The 18,884-nt window shown below is 38.5% G+C and overlaps 1 protein-coding gene across 2 annotated transcripts in view; it reads right to left on the bottom strand.

The window, feature by feature from the left end:
* Positions 1 to 17,004, bottom strand: part of LOC131931039 (ethyl acetate hydrolase-like) — a 34,916-nt gene extending 17,912 nt beyond the window's left edge. Inside the window, exon 1 of one of the 2 annotated variants that reach the window (XM_059287723.1) lies at positions 16,973 to 17,004. The gene's annotated coding sequence lies outside the window, so the exon portion shown is untranslated. Of the gene's footprint in view, positions 1 to 11,058; positions 11,098 to 16,972 lie in introns of those variants that run through there. The other variant, XM_059287722.1, reaches the window with a different exon arrangement.
* Positions 17,005 to 18,884: the final 1,880 nt, after the last annotated feature.

Here is an 18,884-nt window from a genome sequence, read left to right as displayed (position 1 = left end):
ATTGTAAAAGTTAATTAGACGAAGGAAAGTCCGTGCATAATAACTTTTTCTTTGTTTATATATATATATATATATATATATATATATATATATATATATATATATATATATATATATATATATATATATATATATATATATATATATATATATATATATATATATATATATATATATATATATATATATATATATATATATATATATATATATATATATATATATATATATATATATATATATATATATATATATATATACAGTGGCGTAGCCAGGATCGTCTCAAGGGGGGGTCCACTTTTTACCCGGAGACAAACTATCGATTTGCACCCCCCTCAAACTTTCGATTTGCACCCCCCTCATACTTTTTATATATCTACCGAGGGATCTATGGGGGGGTTATGACCCCCCTTAACCCCCCCTGCCTACGCCACTCTCTCTCTCTCTCTCTCTCTCTCTCTATATATATATATATATATATATATATATATATATATATATATATATATATATATATATATATATATATATATACTAGCCGTCCCGGCCAGGCCCTGCTCTGGCTTCTGTGAAAAACCTTTCCGTTAAAGACCATTACCTGTGTGTTTAGTAATCATCATAAACCCGGCATTGCCCACCCAAACCACAACCAACCAAAACAACAAAACGCAAACATAACGCTAACACAATTAGAAATACAAACGAAAACAAAAACCTAACAACAAACCCAACCACAACCACAAACACCAATACAAACACAAAGAAAAAACAAACGAAAACAAAAACCTAACAACAAACCCAACCACAAACACCAATACCAAAAAAAAAACAACGAAAAAGCAAACGAAAACAAACCAAATCCAAACGCAAAACCAACCAAAAACACAAATACAAACCCAAACAAAAAAAAACAAAAACGAAAAAAGAAAGAACAAAAACGAACCAAATCAAAACGCAACCACTAACGCAAACCCACATAAACACAAAGAAAACACTAACGCGAACATAAACGCCCGGGGCAGAATCGCCTGTTTTAGCTTAATAAACGACTATAGTACCCCAACTTATTCATAGTTTTTGCACTCACTTAAACGAACGCGCCTGTTTCAATTTAATGAACAATTATAATACTCCAAGCTTATCCGTAAAATACCTAAAACATTTGCACTTGATCAATCCCCACTAATTATGTAATTATTTTTTTCCCAACACCAAAACAAAGTAATTAAAAAGTAAATGCTTTTCAACTAATGCAATGGTTTCATAAAGGGAAGTAATTGTGTTTTGCCTAATTTATCAAAGGGAAGTAAGCGCTATAGGACTAAATAAAAACATAATTAGAATTTTTGTAAAAGATGATATTTTTTTAAAACTTGTGTTTAATGAACATGCCGACAATTATTACTATAATTTGAAAAATGAAAATGATTTCCCAACACTTTTAATAGTAATTTTTTAACTCATAAATTTAGACAAACGCGCACGATAATTGATCTAACACTTAAATCCGTAGAAATGCCAACGACAAACATATGCGTTACAGAATTGAGCTTTATATATTAGATATATATATATATATATATATATATATATATATATATATATATATATATATATATATATATATATATATATATATATATATATACGTTCGTATGTATACATTTTGTTATTTGATAAATAAAAATTATAGATGAAAACAAAGTGCAAGATCAACCATACATACATATATACATATATATGAGACAGAGAGGGAAAGAGAGATATTATATATATATATATATATATATATATATATATATATATATATATATATATATATATATATGTATATATATATATATATATATATATATATATATATATATATATATATATATATATATATATATATATATATATATATATATATATAGTATATGACACATTAGTTAATATTCGATGTCGTGATACCCTTTTTATATATGTCGTATTTCTGCTTTCGAATAAAAGTCGAATATCAAGTTTAATGTAATGAAAAAGCCAGGTACCGGTTAAAGCTGAGATAACTCAATGACGTCACCAGCTTCGGGGTACGGCTAAAACAGTTTAAGGAACCACTGAATCAAACAAATGATGAATTCGTCATCCGGCTCACAACAGATCGCATGTTACAAGAAAAAAAGATAGATCGTAGATCAGTTGAGAGCATGCGCCTTTTCCCAGACGGGTTTCGGAATTGACAAATGGGCATTGGATAAAAAAAAAGTTAAATATAGCAGAGGTAGGGTGGGGAACGGGAGGCGCACGTCGAGTGATATTTATGATATCATTTACAATGTTTATCGTATAATTTTAAATGTCAAAGGTAAAGCTAATACCCTGCCCAAGATAAATTGAATTCACATTAGAAAAACAACAACAAAACAACAAACTGGCTAGACTGTCGTAACACAGTAGGATTAAAGGAATAACACACGACACATCAGATATAGCTAGTAGCTGATCTTCGTGATTTGACTGTCTGTCTTTACAGACTTCTGTGTGGAAACTGAACGATCGCCTTTCTGACGTTCCAGAAATTAGATTGTCATTCAACTTATCCAGCTGTCTGGATCAAATCGCCCCCCCCCCCCCTCCTACCAACTTGCTGGTCTAAAAGAATTTCCTCTCAACTGACTGACCTCGCAGAATTACTGCCTCTCCTCCCAAGAAACTGACCTCACAGAATTACTACCTCTCCTCCCAACTAACTGACCTCACAGAATTACTGCCTCTCCTCCCAACTAACTGACCTCACAGAATTACTGCCTCTCCTCCCAAGTAACTGACCTTTACTGACCTCATAAAATTACTGCCTCTCCTCCCAACTAACTGACCTCACAGAATTACTGCCTCTCCTCCCAAGTAACTGACCTTTACTGACCTCATAAAATTACTGCCTCACCCCCCCCCCCCCCAAGTAACTGACCTCAGAGAATTACTGCCTCTCTCCGTATAACTAAACTGATAGAATTTCTGTCGTTCCCCCCCCCCCCCCCCACCCATCTAACTAAACTGCTAAAATTTCTGGGAGGGAGGTTGTCATTCAGTCTGATTTTCATTAAAAAATTGGCTAACTTGGATTTTAGTTTCATGCAAAATTAAGTGATATAAAAAATATTACTTTGTATCGCCTATTGCGTTTATTTTGGTCAAAAATGAAAAAAGAAAACACATTACAGTGTGCCGTTTCAAATCCTATGATTAATAGCTTTAATCCAGGGGGAAAAAAACAACTACATAAATAAACAAACGACTTGGGTAGTTTTAACAGGAACACAAAGTGTCCTACACGGCAGGCTTAAGAGTATCAGCTTATCCCACCAGTATCTGCTTATGTAGTTAAGTGTGCTATGTAATACCCACTGAAACCGATACTTACATTACCACCGTATAGTGTTTCTTTTACACATTTTTCTACGGGAGGAAGGGGGGGGGCTGTGTCCTTGAAACTTTTGGAGGGGCGCACTTCAATTTCAGGGAATGGAGAGAGAACACTGGTTAAAGTATATATTTTCTATATAATTTTCTATATTTTTTCTATTTCGTTCTGGGGGGGGGGGGACCATGCCCCCCCCTCCCGTCCCACAGAAACTCTGACTGCATAACATTAAGCACTACCGAAACCACCCCTCCTTCGTCCCTTTTCACGTGGTATTTAATCTGTGATTCTAAGTCTGTTAGAGCCATTATTCTTTAAGCTTTTGAGTTTTTAATCAACTCCAAATAAAAGCCGTTTTTGCACGTTTTTTTTTTTTTATAAAAGAAAGTTTTTCATTCTATAATAAGTTATCAATTTGGTACTAGCTTTCAATAGGGCAGATGAAGTAGAGTTAAAAATTTTCTGTGACCTTAGCATATGAAGAGCGAGTGGTCAGTTCTATGCTGGGTGGATTTATGGACGTCATAGGGACTCAGTCCGGTATCAGAACTCGAGACTTTCGGGTGAGGAGTCGTCTGTAGGACGTCCCTGAGTCCACCCAGCTCTGATGGGTACCTGACTCACGTTAGGGATACGAAAGCGGCTGGACATAGTGCTGACCACACTATCCTTTAGACTTTAGATCAACTCTGTTTCATCTGCTGCCTTTGTCTTGGGCATGAACGGGAAAAAATGATGATGATATAAAAAGTACTAGATATTTCTTTTAAATAAAAAAAAATAAGTGCGAAAAATCTTCTAAGACAACGTGTAAGGGGAGAGTATGACCAACTCTTACCAACACTTTCTAGGCAGAACAGAGAAGTGAATAAAACACTGCGGATTACATTACATACTACAGATCAGTTCTTTAAAGAAAAAAAAAAACCACGGTAAAATTTGGTTCAAGAAACCTGATAAGTCTTGAAGTCTTTTGTAAGAATTAAAAAATTGTCAGACATTCCATCTCTGCCGCACAGTCATAAATATAAAACGTCGAATGAGATACCACCCCTCCCCCCCTCCACCCTTACCCCCCCCCACTCCGCACCTTCACCCTTACATATCCTCCCCCCCCGTCCCCCCCCCCCCCCCCCGTCCCCCCCCCCCCCCCCACCATTAGGACCAGCTCCTAAATGCAATACTTAAGCTGCAACGCAATCGATTTTCAGGCAAATAGCCAAAAAAAATGGGTCCACTTTGAGGCATGGGTGTAAAGCTAAATATGACCACATTCTCGTTAAATTGGAGAGCCTGTACGTCTATGTAAACTTGGGCTTAGCCGTGTTGAATATCGAATGATTCGTGGTTAGAGGGACTGATTGTTGCATGATCAATGTTTAAAAGCTGAGCTTAATGGTGTTGAATATCGCGTGATGGATGTTTTAGCTCTGAGCTTAATGGTGTTCAATATCGCATGATAATTAAACCTGAGTTTAATGGTGTTGAATGATCTGTGATGATCAGTGGTCAAACATGAAGTGGCCAAAGTGAGTGGCCAAACATAAAGTTGCCAAAGTGAGTGGTCAAACATGAAGTGGCCAAAGTCAGTGGCCAAACATAAAGTGGCCAAAGTGAGTGGCCAAACATGAAGTGGCCAAAGTGAGTGGCCAAACATAAAGTTGCCAAAGTGAGTGGTCTAACATAAAGTTGCCAAAGTGAGTGGCCAAACATGAAGTGGCCAAAGTGAGTGGCCAAACATAAAGTCTCCAAAATAAGTGGCCAAACATGAAGTGGCCAAAGTGAGTGGCCAAACATGAAGTGGCCAAAGTGAGTGGTCTAACATAAAGTTGCCAAAGTGAGTGGCCAAACATGAAGTGGCCAAAGTGAGTGGCCAAACATAAAGTCTCCAAAATAAGTGGCCAAACATGAAGTGGCCAAAGTGAGTGGCCAAACATGAAGTGGCCAAAGTGAGTGGCCAAACATGAAGTGGCCAAAGTGAGTGGCCAAACATGAAGTGGCCAAAGTGAGTGGCCAAACATAAAGTCTCCAAAATAAGTGGCCAAACATGAAGTGGCCAAAGTGAGTGGCCAAACATGAAGTGGCCAAAGTGAGTGGTCTAACATAAAGTTGCCAAAGTGAGTGGCCAAACATGAAGTGGCCAAAGTGAGTGGCCAAACATGAAGTGGCCAAAGTGAGTGGTCAAACATAAAGTGGCCAAAGTCAGTAGCCAAACATAAAGTGGCCAAAGTCAGTGGCCAACATGAAGTGACCAAAGTGAGTGGCCAAACATGAAGTGGCCAAAGTCAGTGGTCAAACAAACCAAAGCTAGTGGCCAACCATGAAGTGGCCAAAGACCTAGGCTTACATAACGAAATATCCCTTCCTTACACTAAGACACAAAAAAAACTCCACATCGCTTCTTAAATCGAAATCACAAAACGCCATATTCCTTCATATAATGACGTCACTAACGCTACCACTAAACCGACTAAAAGTAAACATAATACTAATAAATAAATAACATCTTTTCCGGTTTTTTTTTTAAATAAATAAATATATAATACTTGCATCGTCACTTCTCATGAGATCCCCCTTCCTCCAACCCACATAGATATGCACCTCAGCAAATTACACCGACCTCTCACCCCCCCCCCCTCCTCCAAACCACATGGATGCACCTCAGCAAATTACACCGACCTCTCAACCCCCCCCCCCACCCAATCCCACATGTATGGCGTCATTTTGGGAGACCACCCCCATCCCCCGTCTGGTAAGTGAAAAAAAATGTGCTATACCCTCGAGGGACTAGACAAAGCCCTGCATGCAGCGATTCTATCAGAATCTAATCTAGGGCGACGATTCCAGCAATATGAACTCTATGTAGAGTCCAGAAGAATTCAATGTAGTCTATTGTGGTGTTCGGGGACCCTATGGAGATTCTATTGAGCGAAATAGTTTGTGATACTGAAAGTATAGAGATAGAGTAAGAGAGGGGGAAGGAGAGTAGAGGTGACGCAAGGGGGGGGGGGGGGGGATTGGTAAAGTAAGTAACGTTCTCTACGGGGCAAGTGAAGTAGAGTTCTCTTCTTTCTGTGACCTGGGCACTATGCCCTGCCGCCTTTATTTTGTCTAACGTGAGTTGAGTACTTAAAACATCTGGGTAGACTCAGGGAAGGTCTACTGACTTGAGCCCGATTAGAACTCGAGACTAACGGGTTAGCCGTCCAGCTCTCTACCGCTAGTCAACTCCGTCCCAAGTCCCAATGGGGGGGGGGGGGGGGGGATTAGAGAGGTTTATTTGTTTTATTCAGCGTTAACGATACCTAATGGAATGCAATCATGTTTAACGGCCCTTTGAAATGTTGAGATAAATTCACATCGAAACGTCAAAAATGAACCGCCATGAGAAAAATCAAATTATAAATGTCGATCCGTACAGTTATTTTAAATGTCAATTAAAAAACCACTGGCTGACAATATTTGAAATGTCAGTTCAGGCCATTGTGAAACAATCACAACTAAATTTTTTTTTAAAAATGTCTTTTGCGAAATACAAGAAATATATCCTTTTCGGACCTGGGGACCTCGGCGTATGTCTAGTGGTAAAGAGCTGGACTGCTAACCCGTAAGTCTCGAGTTCGAATCCAGGTTCAAGTCAGTAGACCTAACTCTGATGGGTACCTAACTCATGTTAGGGAAAGTAAAGGCGGCTGGGCATAGTGCTGACCACACTATCTCTTCATATGCCGAGGTCACAGAAACAAGTGAACTCTACTTCACTTGCCCCATAGACCGTCAGGTTTGAAAGGGAAACTTTACTTTACCTCGGCGTATGAAGGGGTAGTGTTGCCAGTTATGGGATCCGGACAAAAGGCCGACATGGACATAAGGCCGACAAGACAAAAGGCCGACAAGACAAAAGGCCGACTTCCAAAAGGCCGACTTCCAAAAGGCCGACAAGACAAAAGGCCGACAAGACAAAAAGCCGACATCCAAAAGGCCGACAAGACAAAAGGCCGACAAGACAAAAAGCTGACATCCAAAAAGCCGACATCCAAAAGGCCGACAAGACAAAAGGCCGACAAGACAAAAGGCCGACAAGACAAAAAGCCGACATCCAAAAGGCCGACAAGACAAAAAGCCGACATCCAAAAGGCCGACATCCAAAAGGCCGACAAGACAAAAGGCCGACAAGTTTTATAAAACAACAAACTACAATTACAGACATGTTTAATTTTTATTGAAAACCAGTTACATAATGATAAAGGTATATTACAAAATAGTTTGACAAATTGTAGTTAAAGGCATCACTACCAATTGATTTCAGTTTAATAAAAGTTTCGTGACTAGACTGCACTGTATTTACTATGTTACATTTAGTCTTATGCCATGCGTCAAATTATTCCACCTACCCCCGACTCGCCTTCAAAATATAACATATTTTGTGTTTATACAACAAGTAGGCATACTTGTATTTTGTTTATTGATATCAAATGTGGTGTTTCTTTTTAACAAAAAACAAAAAAAATTACCAATTTTGGCACACTTGTATCACAATCACAACAGAATTAATGAATCCAACGAATATAGTATACACTTTTTTCACTTTCACGCAATTCGCAATGGACGAAACTAAAATATAATTCTAATTTTGTCGGTATTTTAACATGTAGTCCAGTAAAGGCACGTGATCGTTCTACTTCATTCGGTTTCTTTGATTTCTTTGCAAAATATGGTGGTGACACCACTTTTCTGGTTATCCTTTGTACACTCCCGTCCTCTCCAGACGCATGGACCCCATTGTTCACCTTATAAGGATCGCATCTAGCATTGTCTCTTGGCGTTCCACCTTGTTGCATGTGGGCGATGATGCGACGGCTTTTGACTTTGTTCTTTGATGGTTGCCTCACCTCGTTGACATAGAAGGAGCAATAAAAGACAATAGTGACCGCATTTCGCAATATTTAGGTGTTGATCCTTTGTGTTTAAGACACTCCCGTAATCTTCAGTCGCTTGGAGCCGATGGTTCACCTAAAAAGGATAGCAATCCCGACTTGCATAGATTGATGTCGTTTTTAGTTGAGTGTGATTTGTGTGTATGAACGCCGCCTTAGTTTCCCTAACGTGAGTCAGGTACCCATCATAGCTCTGCATGTCCAGAGGATTCCTACAGGGATCCGAACTCGAGACTTTTGGGCTTTGTGTTTAAGACACTCCCGTAATCTTCAGCCGATTGGAGCCGATGGTTCACCTAATAAGGATAGCAACTAGCATCGTCTCCTCTCTTGAATGTTTCACCTTATTTCATGCCTTTGAATGTTTCCCCTTATTTCATGCCTTATTTCGATAGTTGTCAAGATAGCAGCTATGCAGTAACATATATTTTGCGATATTAGTATTTTTTATGCTTGTCGGCCTTATGGCTGTCGGCCTTATGTCTTGTCGGCCTTATGTCCTGTCGGCCTTTTGGCTGTCTGCCTTATGGCTGTCGGCCTTATGTCCTGTCGACCTTTTGTCCGTGTCGGCCTTTGTCCTACACCCGCCAGTTATATACCCATTCGCATTTATATAATACTTTCACACTTCAAATAACAAAAATAATAACTATATTTTTTTAAATGTCATATCAACACTATGTCAAGCAAAATAGATTCACACAATCGATACTATTAAACTAATATCGATTCCAGATAATTCGATCTCCCTATAGAGACTCACGATCTTAGAACCAGATATGCGTGGATGACGCGGCTGGTTATGTCACAAATGACGTCATGAATATTTGATCGATTATTTTTTTTTACTTACACTTCGTCACATTTTAATACACCAAACTACAGCCAAATAGACATGGATATTAAAGCCCACAAATACAGATAGGTGGGGCATACAAAACTTGGGGTGTGTGTGGGGGGGCGGGGGCACGGAGCCCCCTCCTCCCAAGTAGAGTTGCCTGAAAGAAACTCTAAATGCGACTTTTGTCATGAATGAGATTAGGTGCATGGTTTAGAGATATGCCTATGACTAATGATATATATATATATATATATATGTATACTGCTGCCTAGCTTAGGATAAAAATGCTTACGCCCTAGCCTGATGCTAAACAGAACCCAATAACTGACTTTCATAATAATCCCAACCCCACCTTTTATTTCTGACCACCCACGCTAATTCCAATGCAAAAATTAAAGGGAAATATTATGACTTAAAGACACCTTGTAGAGAGTATAAAAATTATACTCGAAACTATTTCATGTCTCATGATATATGATTGAAAGAATAGGTTAAAACTAATTTACTAAAACAATGCCAACGTTTCTTGGATATATATTTCAATGATCATTAAGTTAAGTTCCCCTTTCAAACCTGACGGTCTATGAAGCAAGTGAAGTAGAGTTCACCTGTTTCTGTGACCTCAGCATATGAATGAAAAGTGTGGTCAGCACTATGCCCAGCCGCCTTTACTTTCACTAACATGAGTTAGGTACCCATTAGAGCTGGGTGGTCTCAGGGACGGTCTACTGACTTGAACCCGGATTCAAACTCGAGACTTATGAGTTAGCAGTCTGGCTCCCTAGCGCTAGGCCACCCCGTCCCACCAATGATCGTTATGTTAAATAAATAACTTTGTAAGCAAATTGTTTTAAATTATCATTCAAAGTTTGCTGGGCTAATGAGGCTCATTAGCTGAAGACAGCAAGCGATCAAGTAAACAAAACTTAAAAATCAACCAACTCCTGTCTAGGTGTTTGTTCTAGGGTGTAAAAAAGCTAATACTTAATTATGCTGGAGGAAATCACCTTCAGTATTATAATTAAGAACGAAGAAGAAGAAGAATCAGAGTTCTGAATAGTAGATATTTGATGAGATTAAAGTAAATAACAAATTGTGACAGTGACATGTAATATCAGTGGCGTAGGCAAGGGGGGGGAGGTTAGGGGGGGGGTTATAACCCCTCCCATGGACTCACACCCCTATATATATATATATATATATATATATATATATATATATATATATATATATATATATATATATATATATATATATATATATATATATATATATATGATTATATACCTATGAAAAATATTTGAACCCCTCCCATGACCAATTCCTGGCTACACCACTGTGTAATACTGTCCTATACCATATCATACCACAAATACCTGATATAAAGGAGATCAGTATTTAATGATAAACCTCTCCCTACACCTCGATGTTATATAACATGGGTCAGATCCTTACACACACAAACATACTCATAACAACACTCAAACACAGACAAAGAAACACACCAGCACATAACATACACACACACATACATACATACACACAAACAAACGTTGAAGCACACAAAGAAACGAACTTACACACAAACACACACACACATAAACATACATAGACATAAATAAACATAAAGTTTATGCCCGCACAATTTATAACGCTCGGACAAAAAAAAATTCAATCTACAGGCGCAGACTGGCGAAGTATCGTTTTCGCCCTCTAATATTCTATTCAATAATTAATTAGCCGTAATTAACTGTACATCCAGCAATCACAAACAATCGCCCTATCCCCATGTGTAGCATCTGCTACGTAATGTAAACAACGACGGCAATTACAAAAATATACAAACTGGCAAGTTTGACCAATTTGAATGAACTTACCCTGGCACGACGTATCCTGCAAGTAGCAGACGTGGAATCGCTGAATGGAATCGCTCCCCGCCGCGGTTATAATCGACGTCTGCTTCTGGTTCCAGTAGAGTTGAGCGGTTCTGGAAATATTCTAACTTGTACCCCGATTGTTTTTTTTTTTTTTTTTTTGGATTATTATTTCTTTCGTTTTATTGTTTCGAGTTTTTAATTTTTTGTTCAAATTTTTAGTTTGGTGAAAATGTTTAGTCGTGTTTGAGAAATTAAAATTTTAAAATGTGATAAATAATGCACGATTTTCGAGCACGATTGTTTTGATTTTTTTTCCTTTCCTTGTGTTGTTTCGACATTTTAATTAATTTTTATTGATTTCTTTCGTTTTATTGTTTCGACGTTTTCATTAATTTTTCGAATCTTAATTTTGTTAAATTTCAGTCGTTTTACTTTTCACAATTAGAGTTTTAAAATCTGTTCTGATATATTGCACAATGTTTGTTAGTGTGAAACTAGATCTAAAAGTTGCGCAAGAAATGAATTAAGGGTCGGTATTGAACAAGCCGATTTGTTCAAGGGTTCGAGACAAAGCTACTTTAAGGGAAAATGGTAAATAATAATTACATTGGACCATTATGGCCGTTATTTCGATTTGTTTTTTGGTGGAGGGGGGAGGGGAAGGAGGCTTGTGCATAAGTTTAAAAGTATAATATTTTCCCCAAACTCTACTTCATAAAACGATGTATAACCACTCTGATAAGACCATCACTCCTATATTATGTTACATATGTAGGAATCACGCACAGTGTTTCTTTCAGATATTTTTCTCCGGTGGGGTCACTTGAAGCTTTGGAGGGGGGGGGGCGCACTTAAAATTTCCTGGGGTTGAGGGGAGGGGGTGCGGACACTGCTTAGAATATATTTTTTTCTCTATAAATTATGTATTTTATTATTATTATTTATATATTTATTTCTCTTCCCGAACGAACTCCTGGGCATAGTGCTGACCACACTATCTCTTCATATGCCGAGGTCACAGAAACAAGTGAACTCTACTTCACTTGCCCCATAGACCGTCAGGTTTGAAAGGGAAACTTTACTTTACCTCGGCGTATGAAGGGGTAGTGTTGCCAGTTATGGGATCCGGACAAAAGGCCGACATGGACATAAGGCCGACAAGACAAAAGGCCGACAAGACAAAAGGCCGACTTCCAAAAGGCCGACTTCCAAAAGGCCGACAAGACAAAAGGCCGACAAGACAAAAAGCCGACATCCAAAAGGCCGACAAGACAAAAGGCCGACAAGACAAAAAGCTGACATCCAAAAAGCCGACATCCAAAAGGCCGACAAGACAAAAGGCCGACAAGACAAAAGGCCGACAAGACAAAAAGCCGACATCCAAAAGGCCGACAAGACAAAAAGCCGACATCCAAAAGGCCGACATCCAAAAGGCCGACAAGACAAAAGGCCGACAAGTTTTATAAAACAACAAACTACAATTACAGACATGTTTAATTTTTATTGAAAACCAGTTACATAATGATAAAGGTATATTACAAAATAGTTTGACAAATTGTAGTTAAAGGCATCACTACCAATTGATTTCAGTTTAATAAAAGTTTCGTGACTAGACTGCACTGTATTTACTATGTTACATTTAGTCTTATGCCATGCGTCAAATTATTCCACCTACCCCCGACTCGCCTTCAAAATATAACATATTTTGTGTTTATACAACAAGTAGGCATACTTGTATTTTGTTTATTGATATCAAATGTGGTGTTTCTTTTTAACAAAAAACAAAAAAAATTACCAATTTCGGCACACTTGTATCACAATCACAACAGAATTAATGAATCCAACGAATATAGTATACACTTTTTTCACTTTCACGCAATTCGCAATGGACGAAACTAAAATATAATTCTAATTTTGTCGGTATTTTAACATGTAGTCCAGTAAAGGCACGTGATCGTTCTACTTCATTCGGTTTCTTTGATTTCTTTGCAAAATATGGTGGTGACACCACTTTTCTGGTTATCCTTTGTACACTCCCGTCCTCTCCAGACGCATGGACCCCATTGTTCACCTTATAAGGATCGCATCTAGCATTGTCTCTTGGCGTTCCACCTTGTTGCATGTGGGCGATGATGCGACGGCTTTTGACTTTGTTCTTTGATGGTTGCCTCACCTCGTTGACATAGAAGGAGCAATAAAAGACAATAGTGACCGCATTTCGCAATATTTAGGTGTTGATCCTTTGTGTTTAAGACACTCCCGTAATCTTCAGTCGCTTGGAGCCGATGGTTCACCTAAAAAGGATAGCAATCCCGACTTGCATAGATTGATGTCGTTTTTAGTTGAGTGTGATTTGTGTGTATGAACGCCGCCTTAGTTTCCCTAACGTGAGTCAGGTACCCATCATAGCTCTGCATGTCCAGAGGATTCCTACAGGGATCCGAACTCGAGACTTTTGGGCTTTGTGTTTAAGACACTCCCGTAATCTTCAGCCGATTGGAGCCGATGGTTCACCTAATAAGGATAGCAACTAGCATCGTCTCCTCTCTTGAATGTTTCACCTTATTTCATGCCTTTGAATGTTTCCCCTTATTTCATGCCTTATTTCGATAGTTGTCAAGATAGCAGCTATGCAGTAACATATATTTTGCGATATTAGTATTTTTTATGCTTGTCGGCCTTATGGCTGTCGGCCTTATGTCCTTGTCGGCCTTATGTCCTGTCGGCCTTTTGGCTGTCTGCCTTATGGCTGTCGGCCTTATGTCCTGTCGACCTTTTGTCCGTGTCGGCCTTTGTCCTACACCCGCCAGTTATATACCCATTCGCATTTATATAATACTTTCACACTTCAAATAACAAAAATAATAACTATATTTTTTTAAATGTCATATCAACACTATGTCAAGCAAAATAGATTCACACAATCGATACTATTAAACTAATATCGATTCCAGATAATTCGATCTCCCTATAGAGACTCACGATCTTAGAACCAGATATGCGTGGATGACGCGGCTGGTTATGTCACAAATGACGTCATGAATATTTGATCGATTATTTTTTTTTACTTACACTTCGTCACATTTTAATACACCAAACTACAGCCAAATAGACATGGATATTAAAGCCCACAAATACAGATAGGTGGGGCATACAAAACTTGGGGTGTGTGTGGGGGGCGGGGGCACGGAGCCCCCTCCTCCCAAGTAGAGTTGCCTGAAAGAAACTCTAAATGCGACTTTTGTCATGAATGAGATTAGGTGCATGGTTTAGAGATATGCCTATGACTATATTTTGTATAAATTAAAGTACCGATTCTGGATAAAAATCCGTTTTCAATGTCATTTTTCGTTTCCGGTTAAATTGAATTAAGGTGGTGATTTTGGTTTTGGTTTTAGTTTAGAGAAAATAGACAGCACTATCAACCTAGCGCCCATTGTATCCTTCAGTGGCGTAGCGAGGTCGGGTGTCACCCGGTGCGGCACTTAATGGTGTCACCCCCCCCCCCAGAGGCGTAGCGACCCTTCCCGGGGACAAACTTTCAAATTTTCGATTTGCACCCCCCCCCCTCAAACTTTCGATTTGCACCCCCCCCTCAAGTTTTTCTCTATATGTTTTGCTAATTTTTTGCCTTGGTGTCACCCCCCCTAAATGGTGTCACCCAGTGCGGTCCGCACCCCCCGCCCCCCCCCCCCCTCGCTACGCCCCTGGTATCCTTCCTCAACGGGCCATTTTTCTCGTAACTTATATTTATAAGAAAGGATCTGACAGCTATTTGTGTCACTCTATATATCCGACCATTAAAAACAGAAAATTATCAAAAGAAAAAAATCCGAAATTTTATATCATCAGAAAAGCAACAATAACTACATCCTTTTGATATTTATATATTAATCAACATTCACGTTATATTTATATCATAATCAACAAAACCAAAGTCACCATCATAACCAAATAAATCAACATTAACAGTTTATTATCACATTTGCATTACCATTAACAACAACACTATCCCCATTTATCAACCACAAACACATCCCCGCCCGATGGTATAAATATTAATAACCAACAAAACAAAACACCCTTCATTGCAGATGCGCGCGCATCTGTTTATAAATGATAATCTCGCCATATTGTTTTTTATTGGGACAAATGAGTCATCCATAGTGTAGTCTGCACATGATAAAATAAATTACATTTTTTTGGATACGCCAAAAAGTAAAGGATGTTGTGGTGGTAAAGTGGGGAGGGGGATGCGTGGTGGAATTGAATTGCATAGCAAATCAATCGTGCGGGATTTAAAAAGAAGCCCTTTCAACACAAACAAAAAAAGTAGTCAAACATGGCGGTTTGTTCTTTTTTTTTTTTTAATTACAGGGCGGTTAGATAGACTTTGGTGAATTCAATTCCACCAGGGATGGTCCTTTTCAGCATGAGCTCCCGTTTACTGGGCTAGTGCCATTTCGATACTGGAATATCGATACCGCGTGGCTCAGGCGAGCTTTATGAGACAATAGTTGATCTGAAGTATCGAATTCTTATAAATAAATTGTCATCGAATTTTTGGCTTTTTTTTCTAAACCTATCGTTTGTTTGGTTTTTCTTTCTAGATTCGCATTGGTCCAAACAAAAACAAACTGCAAGGCAGCAGTTGTTTGATATTGAAGTTTTCTCTCCAAGATGGGTTCAGTGTTGTTTCTTCCAGACTTTTTTCTCGGGAGCGGGGGGGGGGGGGGGGGGTCGCGGTAGAATTTCTTTGGGGGGCGGACACTGTTAAAAGTATATATTTTCTATATAATTTTCATTTCGTTCGGGGGGGGGGGTGTGATATACTTTATTCGGTGGGGGGGGGGGGGGGGGGGCGAAGAGATGCCTGGAAGAAACTCTGGATGGGTTGCTGTCCCCAGCTATTGATGCCCAATCTACCCGTGTGCGGGTATTTTTAGAGTTTTCTCTCCAAGTTGGGTTGCTGTCAGAGTTTCTTCCAGGCATCTCTTCGGGGGGTCACGCCCCCCCCCCCCCCCCCCCCTTAAAAAAAAGTCTACCGCCTCCCCCCCTCCCCCCCCCCCCTCCCGAACGAAATGAAATTTATATAGAAAATATATACTTTTAACAGTGTCCGCCCCCCACCCCCGAAGAAAGTCTACCGCCCCTCCGCAAAATTTCAAGTGCCCCCCCCCCCCCCCCCGGAGAAAAAAGTCTGGAAGAAACACTGTTAGCTGTCCCCAGCTATCGAGCCCCCATCTTCCCGTGCGCGGGTCTTTTGGGGAGTTTAGCAATCACACGATCTCCCGATCCACCCACGCCGTCCAATGATTGCTATCTAAATGTTTACATGTAAAACTTAACTGCTCAAATGAAAAGAGAAACGAAACAAACAAATTATATATTTGATACACACAATTTTTTACAACAAGCCTCTTAATTGTTATTATACGCGTGTTTTCCAATATTTTTTTTTGGTTGTTTCGACTTTCAATATTTTTTTATAATAAAATCATTTTTAAAGCTCAAATTAAGTTTTTTCATCATAACAGTTATATATATAATATATATATATATATTATATATATATATATATATATAATATATATATATATATATAGCTAGCTAAGACGTCCTTGACTTAAGTTATGGAAACAAAGGCAGCTAGGCATAGTGCTAACCACACTATCCTCGTTTATGCCGAGGTTATTGAAGCAGATGAACTCTACTTCATCTGCCCCGTGTTTCTTGGGCACGAACGGGAAAAAGATAATGATGGTAAGTATATATTTAAACATATCGTTTCGCATATAAAATTGATTAAAAGTGCGATTATTCGTTACTTTGAATTTTTAAAATCCTCAATGTAGGCTTACTACGACCGCGATATACCAAGGAGCTACTGTATCTCTATTTAACCTACACTTACCTTGCTCTATTTGACTTGTTGGTAATGTTTCCTCATAAATGAACAGCACCAGATATATTTCACACCATTCCCTACACAAACCCGTGAAAAAAAATATTCCGCACCGCAGGCCCGCAGTAACCCCCATTATCACGTGACTCACTGAGCTATATTTAGTACGGTTGGCAGCGAAAAATCATCGACGCGTAGGACACTGGTAAACAATATCAGTGTGTAAACGCCTCATTCAACAGTGTAATGGCGAGGGTGTAATGAGGTGCCACCTCGTGTAATGATAGATATCCTGGTCGCAGACACAAACACACTAAACATTAACTAGTTTAACATAAACAGTGCAGCGAGAAGGTCGACACATTTAGGTTTGGGGGATAAAAAGTGCAGTTATTCAAGTTTGTTATTTGATATATTTATGTCATTTAAGTTGATTTTCGTTGCAAGTCTAAGTTCTTTATTTTTACATTAATTTAAAATATTTATATTATTTGACTTTTTAAGTTGTTTTTATTATTAAAACGGGTAATTTTGAATTGCTAAATTATTTTAAGTAATTTAAAATATTTATATTATTGAAAAAAAACCTTAAACAGGTTTAATGTTCAGTGTGACTGTAGACAAAATAACTATTTTTTAAAATGTGTCTAATTTGCAAAAAATGAAATAAAATAAAAACAAAACAAAAAAACGTTTTCCTATTCTCAAAAAATCTCCCTATGTGGTTTTTTTTTCTATAAATTGGCAATATCGTAAAAACGCTTTGTATATAATGTGGACATTTAACAAGTATGTATTTTGTGTGTGTATAGCTACCCATGTAGCTAGTATGTTTTTTTTATGTATAGCTACATTGGAGCAAGTATGTATCACTTGTATGTATAGCTACCTATGTAGCAAGCATATATTACTTGTATGTATAGCTCCCTATGTAGCAAGCATATATTACTTGTATGTATAGCTATCTATGTAGCAAGTATGTATTTTTGTATTTATAGCTACCTCTGTAGCAAGCATGTATTATTTGTATGTATAGCTACCTATGTAGCAAGCATGTATTACTTTTATGTATAGCTACCTATGTAGCAAGCATGTATTACTTTTATGTATAGCTACCTATGTAGCAAGCATGTATTTATGTATAGTTATCTATGCATCCAATTACTTGTATGTATGTATATCTACCTGTGTCGCAAGTATGTATTACTTTTATGTATGGCTATCTATGCCACAAGTATGTATTACTTGTCTGTATATCTACGTGTTGAGCAATCATGTATTACTTGTATGTATAGCTTTCTATGCAGCAAGTATGTATTACTTGTATGTATAGCTATCTATGCAGCAAGTATGTATTACTTGTATGTATAGCTATCTATGCAGCAAGTATGTATTACTTGTATGTATAGCTATCTATGCAGTAAGGGGGGAGGGGTCTAAGGATGAGACGAGACGGAAGAGGATGGAGGATAAAAACGGAGATAAATCCAGCGACTCCTTGCAGATAACCTTCGACCATCGTCTGCCTGATATTTCGTTTCTAGGAGCCATGGAGATAAAAAAAAAATAGGGGGGGGGGGGTATTCAGGGGGAGCTATTTATAGCATCATTTAGGAAGATTTTTTTAAAAAATATCTTTTTGAAACAAGGGCTTAATCTTTAACAGATGCAGGGGTTTGCATCGCAATCGACAACCTGGCTATTATGTTTTTAGCCAGATAAAAATATTAGATCTAGTTCAAAAAAAGGCGTAGACTGACTGGCCAATGCTAAAAAGGCGTAGACTGACTGGCCAATGCTGACTGATCATTTTTTTCTTTCTCTCTCGCTCAATCTCTCTCGTCAGGATGCGCTTAGCCATCGTAGATGGGGGGGGGGGGGGGGGGAGGAAGGGGGTTATCTGGGCGTTACCATAGTAACC

This window comes from Physella acuta, unplaced genomic scaffold, assembly GCF_028476545.2.
Source record: "Physella acuta isolate Inbredline_101_S28 unplaced genomic scaffold, ASM2847654v3 ptg001880l, whole genome shotgun sequence".
Classification (NCBI taxonomy): domain Eukaryota; kingdom Metazoa; phylum Mollusca; class Gastropoda; family Physidae; genus Physella; species Physella acuta.
This window is presented reverse-complemented; position numbering and strand designations above follow the sequence as displayed.